The sequence below is a fragment of the Cyprinodon tularosa genome, unplaced genomic scaffold (assembly GCF_016077235.1).
Source record: "Cyprinodon tularosa strain WSP-4 unplaced genomic scaffold, ASM1607723v1 ctg394, whole genome shotgun sequence".
Classification (NCBI taxonomy): domain Eukaryota; kingdom Metazoa; phylum Chordata; class Actinopteri; order Cyprinodontiformes; family Cyprinodontidae; genus Cyprinodon; species Cyprinodon tularosa.
The window spans coordinates 392,893-402,485 of record NW_024039112.1 but is presented as its reverse complement, the minus strand read 5'-3'; positions in this window follow the sequence as shown (position 1 = coordinate 402,485).

The window sequence follows — 9,593 nt, the reverse complement described above, 5'->3', positions numbered from 1 at the left end:
CAGCTTTGTTGCAGCAGTAGAGGAGATGGAGAATATTGACAGACGAAAACATTTTTGTTTATATATTTTTTACAATTGTATTGTAATGGAATTGGTATAATTCCTACTCAAAGGAAAAATGTCAGTCTCTAATACAGGAATACAGTCATACAAGGTCATACAAGGGTCAACTCCTCTAAGAAAACACGGGATGCAATTTTTGGCAATTTCTATTTTTTTTGTTTTATTTAAGAATTCAGTGTATAACATGGATGCATAAACACCTAATTTTAATTCAGTTTTAAATTCTGTTTAAATTAACAGATTATAATGACTGGGGAGAAGGAAATGCCAAAATGCCAGAAGTCCAGTGTCAAGTACCCACAGTCAGTGATGGTCTGGGGCGACATGTCAACTGCTGGTGTTGGTCCACTGTGTTTTATCAAGGGCAGGGTCAATGCAGCTATCAGGAGATTTTGGAGCACTTCATGCTTCCATCTGCTGAAAAGCTTTATGGAGATGAAGATTTCATTGTTCAGCACAAAATTTGGCACCTGCTCACAGTGCCAAAACAACTGGTAAATGGTTTACTGACCATGGTATCACTGTGATCAAATGGCCTGCCAACTCTCCTGACCTGAACCCCATGGAGAATCTGTGGGATATGGTGAAGAGAAAGTTGAGAGACGCAACACCCAACACTCTGTATGAGCTAAAGGCTGCTATGGAAGCATCCTGTTCCTCCATAACACCTCAGCAGTGTCACAGGCTGATTGCCTCCATGCCACGGCGCATTGAAGCAGTCATTTCTGCAAAAGGATTCCCCACCAAGTATTGAGTGCCTAACTGTAAATAATTATTTGAAGGTTGACTTTTTTTGTATTAAGAACACTTTTCTTTTATTGGTCGGATGAAATAAGCTAATTTTGTGAGATAGGAATTTTGGGTTTTCATGAGCTGTATGCCAAAATCATCCGTATTAAGACAATAAAAGACCTGAAATATTTCAGTTAGTGTGCAATGAATCTAAAATATATGAATGTTCAAGTTTGATCATTATTATGGAAAATAATTAACTTTATCACAATATGCTAATACTTCGAGAAGGACCTTAAATGTTGTTTTTTGTTGTTGGTATTCATATGAATACCGGTGTGAAAATTTTATATACGTTTGATTCATTTTTGGTATATATCTATTTTGAATTTATAACAAGAATGTCCTGTCTCTTTTGGGGCTGATCCTCAAGATGATTGTTTTCTTCTCAAGTACAGTGAGGGAGCAGGGTCACAATCCACTGTAGGAGTTGAGAGCGGGGCTTGCAGATATTGGTGAGGTGAAGCAGAGCCAACAGCTTCTTCCTCAATGATCAAGTCAATATCAGCATTGACACTGGTCCCTGATGTCCAGAATTATTATCATGGTTTATGGTCCAACACTCCTAAGATCTCTTTTTTAACCATCAGTGGTGATTTCTAGGGTTCAAAGACTGATGTCCTTGACACGATTGCAGACACTATGTCTAAGATTAGTGCTTATCCTGAGAGGGAGTACTCTGAAAATATAGCGAAAGCGCTGGTAGAGATGCTTCTCTATCAGGCAATCCAAAGTCTGTGAGGGGATGTTGCTCATGGTTTCACAGCTGGGAATTTTAACTTGGAAACTACTGGAAAAAATTTTAACCAAAGTTTTCCTATTGCTTGGTCTGTTTGTGTAAATGTAAATTCTCAAACTCTTTGAGTTTTCTGGCTTAGTTGCTTTGTCATCTGTCTTAATTACAGACACATGATAGGCTTGTTACAATTTCTGGATGAATTCTGGTTTAATTCTCTTGAAAAAAAAAATGACACGCAGCAGTTCCCGGCAGACTGGCTGCATGATAGGAGCCTGATAACCAAAAGATCTGCCTCTGTGAGAAGAAGGATTTTAAATTCTATTCTGGATTTAACAGGAAGCCATTGAAGAGAAGCCAGGATAGGAGAGATATGATCTCTCTTTTTAATTTTTATCAGAACTCTGGCTTCAGAATTCTGGATCAGCTGAAGGCTTTTAACAACAGCTTGTGGACTTCCTGATAGTAAAGAATTGCAATAGTCCAGCCTTGAAGTAACAAATGCATGGACTAGTTTCTCAGCACCACCCCTGGACAGAGATTTCTAATTTTTTGCAATATTCCTTAGATGAAAGAAGGAAATTTTAGAAACCTCTTTGATATGGGATATAAATGACAGTTCCTAATCAAAAACAACACCAAGATTTTTTACTTTATTATCTGAGATCAATTTAATCCCATCCAAAGGAAGTGACTGATTAATCAGCTTCTTTTTCAAAGACTGTAACCAGACTAGTTAGAGTCTAGACTATAACTTCTGTTTTGTCTGCGTTCAGAAGCAGAAAGATAAGAGTAATCCAGGTTTTAATGTCTTCAAGACATGCCTGTAATCTATGTAATGGGTTAGCTTCATCTGGATTTACAGACAGATATTGCTGAGTATCATCAGCGTAACAGCGGAAATGAATCCCATGCTGTCTAATAATTCGACCTACTGGGAGCATCTATCTATCTATCTATCTATCTATCTATCTATCTATCTATCTATCTATCTATCTATCTATCTATCTATATATATATATATATATATATATATAGATTAGTGCTGTCAAAATTATCGCGTTATCGCGTTAACGCGAGGCCATTTTAATGGCGATAATTTTTTTAACGTGAGATTAACGCTATGTGGTTTTATGGTACAATTTTCCAAGTACATCCCGCTGCAGCCTGCGGGAAGGCGGGGCTATTTTCCCCCAGTCTATGCATTTTCCATAGGCTTCGAGAGCGGAGCTCCTCAAAGAAAAAATATGCTCATACACTGGGTGGCGCTAGTGCCTTTTCTTTTAGCCCCACCACCAACAAACAAGTTGAGTGTCTGCTGCCTAGTAGCAACCTGAAATACGCTGAGAAAACAGATTACGGAGGTGAAATGGAATCTGCTATGGCACTCTTGCTGTCTGTGTACGCCACAGGTCAGTATCGTGTGTGTGTGTGTGTGTGTGGGTAGGTGGGTGGGTGTGTGTGTGTTCTCATTTTTGTTAAGAGGCTGAAAAGTAACTTTTTAGAGCATAGACTACCTCCATCTAGTGATGTCGGTCTATTGATTTTGATGTATTGATTGAAAATTGTTCATTATTACCTTGGTTAATTGACATCTAATGTTAACTCTACTACATTTTATAGCAGTAGGGTAAAATGCTTGTCTTTGTTCAAAAGACTGTATTAACTGTAAAGACTGTCTTTTACATCAGCCTGTTTTCAGGGCCTTTTTTTTGGCTACATATTTGTTATTTTTTGCTACATGCCTCCCCGTCTTCTTGCCATATGTTTCTATGGCATAAATCAGTGTCTGTGACCTGTTTTCATTTAAAAAAAAGAACATTGGCACAAACCTAGCCTGTATGTATTTTTTGTATGTCATCGAGAGTATTTAAATGATTTTCAATCAGAAAAAAAATGTGTGATTAAAATGCGATTAATCGCGAGTTAACTTAGGCATTGATGCGATTAATCGCGATTAAAAAAATGTAATCGATTGACAGCACTAATATATATATATATATTATATATATATATTTATATATATATATATATATATATATATATATATATAGATGGCATCCCCCTTCTTGAGAAAATCTTAAAACTTATCCCCCTTCTAAAAGGATCATCTCCCCATACCATCCCCTGTGACATTTTATCACTGAATGTTTAAATTTCTACTATATATTAACAGTAATGGCAATGATATTGCCCTTTCAACATTTGGCAGGCTGTGTGCTTACAAGTTGCCTGACCAAATTACGGTGGCCCAGAGGGCACATGTGATTTCATTTTTGACCTCAGTGGCGCAACCAGCGGAGCAGGTGACGGTGTTCTGAACAGCATCACGGCCAAGCAGCAAAGACAACGCGATTTGAGGGATTTCATTTTTAAGAAGGCAAAAACTAACACTTCAGATAAGTCAAGAGTCTGAAGACATTACCTTTTATCAGCTTACCATTGTGTCACCAAATATGTAGAAATCAGAATCTCTGGACATAGCGATAGCATGCAAAACTAAGTAAACTAGTTTGAAGATTAATTTAGATTAATTCAGGTTCTCAAACATAAAATCCATGCTAAACTGTGATATCATTGCATCATCTCATTGATTTTGGTTTTCAGCCATGTTTTTGTCATGATGGGTCTTATATGTTTTGCCCATATGTAAAAGCACTCAGAGTCAGAAAGAATTTCAACAGTTTATTTGAACAAAGGTGAACAAAGTGACAAAACAAGTGGTTTCTCAGCTTGGGGGAATCCAGCAGTCTGGTAAACCGGAAGCGGAAGCTCTAGGAAGAGATCACAAGTGATGAGTTCAAGGTCGGTGGGAAAACAGGCCGATGACTTTAATATAGACTGGCTCTGACTCACTGTTGTGGATTTTAGGTTGCTCCAGGGTTCCTGTTTGTGGATACTTGAACTGTTTTGGACTGTCTCTAGTTTTCCTGAAGTGGGTGGCGTTCTAATATGGTGAAACGTTTCTTTCTCAGCGAGAAAAGAGGATTCCTTCCAGGGCTCCACGGACCAGCTTTTTCCAGTGGATCTGTAGAAATCCTGCCAGAGATTCACAGAGAATAACTAGGTAAGAACTTGAGGTCTCAGAAAAAAATAAAAACTCAAAGTGTTGTCTCAGCAGAACTCAGAGGGGCTAGAGTACCCAATACTGGCAAACACTCTGGCGAGGAGATGGTGACAGTCTGCTGCTCATATACTCCTCAGACGGTGATGACCAACGAGCTGCAGGTGTGAGTACTTGAGAGCAGGAAGAAGCCCTCCAGGCCAACAGAGGAACAATGGCACCATCTGGTGGATACATGGAGACACTGAAAAAGAACAAAAACAACCCCCACAAACCAGAACCCTAACAGTTTTTCCTTCGTCTTTCTACATAGTATCTTATCATCATAGTATATTTGAAGAGTGAAATATTTCTAAAATGGAGCTGAAACATTCCTTTCTTTTTTGATTTTATATACTCTAATAATCCCAGAGGGAAATTACTTCTCTGCATTTAGGGATCCAGAGTGGCAGTCTGTGGAAGATCGAACTCAATATCTCAAGATTCAAAGCCCTATGCCCTGACCACCAGGCCGCAACTCCTCTGCTGTTTTTACCTTGATTGGATGCTTCACTTTTATGTTTTTCTTTATTTGTGCCCATTTTTATTTTCCTCTTTCCCTCTTACCCTTGTCGCTGTTGTTTTGTTTCTTTCCAGTTACCCTTTAGGTGTTTTATTTTTAGTGCTAGTCGTTTTTTGTTAATTATTTTTGCTTTCTAATATTAGTTACTGGGCAGGAAGCAAAGTACACCTTCGACAGGTCCGTAGTACATTACTGAGCAACATAGAGAAACAGCAATGCATTAAAACCAAAATGCACTCTATAGAAACCAATTAACCTAATCGTCAGGTTTATGGACAGTGGGGCAAGCCGGAGCACCCGGAGAGAACCCACGCTAGGCTGCTTTTTATATATATATATATATTTTTTTTTTTTTAAAGTTTTTGTTTTATATATATTTTTACGTTTTTTTTTTTCATTTTAAAGGCTGCTTTATATATATATATATATATATATATATATATATATATATATATATATATATATGTATGTATATATATATGTATGTATATATATATATACATATGTATGTATATATATATATTTTTTTTTTAAGTTTTTGTTTTATATATATTTTTAAGTTTTTTTTTTATTTATTTATTTTTTTTTTTCATTTTAAAGCATCTTAATTTTTCTATATATTTTCTTGTTGCTTCTTCTTGTAATGAGGCCTGCTTGAGGCTTTAGGGGCCTCTGTGAGTTTAAAATCTTCTGTTTGCATGGAAGTTCGTATTTCGGTGATGACCTGGGTTTCCATATGTAGCTGGATGTGGGTGGGGGCCCTGGTTCATGTAAGGTCCTGGGTTCAGGTATGGACGTGGATTTCCATACTGAGTTGGATGTGGGTAGGGGCCGGGGTTTGTATAACGACCAGCGTTTGGGTGTGGGCCTGGGTTTGCATGTTGGCCCTGGTCTGGGTACCGTCCCTGATTTTCATAAAAGCCTTGGTTTCCTTGGGAACTTCCATATGGGGGAAATCTTCTATTTGAATTCCCTTCATTTGGCTGAACACCTGTGTTTGCATGGAAGCCTCTATTATTATACTGTTTTCTGTATCTCTGTGAGCCTCCATCTGCATGAGGATGCCTGATTCCATGGTGGCCTCTTTGTGGAGATCCCTCTGTTTTCATGGGGATTGTTGAATCGGTTGACATCTGTGATGGCTTTAAGACCTCTGATGGTGTTGAGATCTGTGCCGGCTTGGAGACCTCTGATGTTGAGGTCTGTGATGGCTTGGCGACCACTGTTGGTGTTGAGGTCTGTGACGGCCTGGAGACCTCTGATGTTGAGGTCTGTGATGGCTTGGAGACCACTGTTGGTGTTGAGGTGTGTGATGGCCTGGAGACCTCTGATGTTGAGGTCTGTGATGGCTTGGCGACCACTGTTGGTGTTGAGGTCTGTGACGGCCTGGAGACCTCTGATGTTGAGGTCTGTGATGGCTTGGAGACCACTGTTGGTGTTGAGGTAAGTGATGGCCTGGAGACCTCTGATGTTGAGGTCTGTGATGGCCTTGAGAACTCTGATGGTGTTGAGGTCTCTGGCGGCTTGGAGACCACTGTTGGTGTTGAGGTCTGTGACGGCTTGTTGTCTTCTGCTTGCTTAGAGGAGTCTTTCTTGGTCGAAACTTTGTAATAATCCACTTTTGAAGCAAGGTTCAACTCCAAAGTTAGATTTACAATGTGATCCTGCAGTTTCTTTACTAATTCCTGCTGTTCCTTGAATTTAGTATCAAGTTCTTGGTAAGTTTTAAGCTGGTCCTCACATTTCAGTCTAAGCTGCCGTTCCTCTATCAAAGCTTCTGACAGTTTTTCACCATTCAAGTAATTTTTTTCAGCTTTCTTCTTCAAGAAATGCATCTCATTAAGGACCTCCAGATCTACTGCTTTCTCCTGTTCACACTTCACTTTCATGCTACGTTCATTTTCTAACATTTCTTCAAGTTCGTTGATCTTCTGCAGGTAGGCTGTGCATTGAACTTGAATTGTGATCCTTTGTTTTCTCTCCTCATCAAGAACATCTGTTTTATCTTTAAGCTGCTTTTTTAGGTCATCCACCTGCTCCATGAGATTGTTGATATGATTTGTAGCCTGCTCGATGTACACTGGGTTGTGTGCCGTACGAGTTGAGGCATTTTGGTTCCTTCTACACCTCCTGATAGTGCGTTGAGAGCGAGGGGTTTCAGGCTCAGAGGAGGCTTGTGTGCTTTGGTTTTGGGGTTGGAGAGGCATTGGCTGGTGGTATGAGTGATGTGACATTGGAGCCAGTGTGGTCAAAGGCAAGGGATAGTAAGCTGGATGAGGGTTAAATGGTTGTTGGTTTACTGTTGAGTTGAAAGTTTTGGGGTTCGCAGGATTTGATTTTGGTAAAAGGCTTGTTACAGATAATTCAGAAAGAGTTTTTAGAAAACCAGAATAATCAAATTTAACAATCTGAGATGGTCCTGGCTTGGCTTCAACCGAAGGAAAATTCTCAACTTTAGCAGGTAGAGATGTTTCCTGCTGGGCTTCTACTGAAGAAGACATTTCAACTTTAGCAGGTAGAGATGTTTCCTGCTGGGCTTCTACTGAAGAAGACATTTCAATTTTAGCAGGTAGAGATGTTTTGGGGTTCGCAGGATTTGACTTTGGTAAAAGGCTTGTTTCAGATAATTCAGAAAAAGTTTTGAGAAGACTAGAATAATCAAATTTAACAATCTGAGATGGTCCTGGCTTGGCTTCAACCGAAGGAAAATTTTCAACTTTAGCAGGTAGAGATGTTTCCTGCTGGGCTTCTACTGAAAAAGACATTTCAACTTTAGCAGGTAGAGATGTTTTGGGGTTCACAGGATTTGATTTTGGTAAAAGGCTTGTTTCAGATAATTCAGAAAAAGTTTTGAGAAGACTAGAATAATCAAATTTAACAATCTGAGATGGTCCTGGCTTGGCTGCAACCGAAGGAAAATTCTCAACTTTAGCAGGTAGAGATGTTTCCTGCTGGGCTTCCATTGAGGGGGAAATATCAAGGCCGGTTGAAGTATTTTCTTGCGCCTTGGTTGCAGATTCAGTCAAAGTTTCCTCTTCATGACCAATGGGGAAAATAATTGCATTGTAGTCGACTTGTCTGTTCAGCTCAACAATTTCTAACCATGAAAGTTTGGCTTCGAAGGATTTCTGTTCACTAACAATCTTTTGTTGCTCCATGTCTAACTTACAACAAATTGTCTTTTCTAACTGGAAAAGTAGTAAAATGTGGGATAAATATCTCGCTGATATCAGCTAAAATGAACAAGCTCTCTCAAAAGAGGTCTGTCTCGAACAAAGGCTGGAGAATGTTTGGAACAGACTTCTGATTATTCCTTGTGATGTCATCAGCTCTTATGTCAGTTGGTTTCTACTGAACATTCCATTTCAGCTGTCAAATGGGAGGAGCCAAAAGTAAACATTCCATATGGATAATCTTTTATTTTTACTTCTAAAATGAAAGTCGAAGTCGAAGTTTTTTATTGGAAGTAGTTGAGCATATTTTAAAATATAAATGGTTAAAGTGTGGGGGGATGACGAGTGCTGCAATAAAAGAAATTAATAATTTATGTTATTTAAATGTGTCATTAGTTTATGAAAACTGAAAAAAATGAATTATATGAACCTGAGTTAATTCTAAGATTTGAATATATTTATTTCAGAATTTAAAAAAGAATGATTTCATGCTCCAGCTCTGAAGCACACAATGAACAATTTATGTCACACGGCCATCAACATCAGTTCCCTCCTTTTGTTAGCAGTGGGCTAGCAGGACTGCAAAGGAAAATAAAACAAACAAATATAGCATTGGACAGATAGATACACAGTTCAGTATTAATAATTTTTTTAACCAGAAATGTAAGAGAAAACACATGTCCTGTTGTTTTAATTAGATGATCGGTCTAAGGTTTCATTGGGCGCTAAGCTTAATCAGATTTTTTGGCTCCTTTTTCTGCAAATATAGATTTCACACTTACAATCTTACCAAGGTGTCAAGAAACTTAGAACAAATACTTTGTGGCTGTACGTAAGTAGCCTCGTGAGACCATCCTGATCTCGCGAGCTTTCAAGGTTTCACTCGCAGATCAGTCTGGCTACTTTCCGTTAAAGAAAATTTGGAGCAGTTCACCGAACGAACGTCCAATCAGCATTGGCTTTGAGGCGGGTTGAGGTGTGACGCAACGAGAAGCGCGACAGTTCAGTCTAAAGAACATGGCGGCTTCAGCCAATGAAACTAGCGTTAAAAGCTCCAAATGAGGCTTAAGATCATACAGCGACAATTGCGCTGTCATCGTTTTACAGGCAGAAGTTGCATTTTCTGACCCTTGTCCTTTAACTACTGATGGATATACAGGATAGAGACTGACACGGGAGTGGATTTTCACTCCTGTCCCGTCC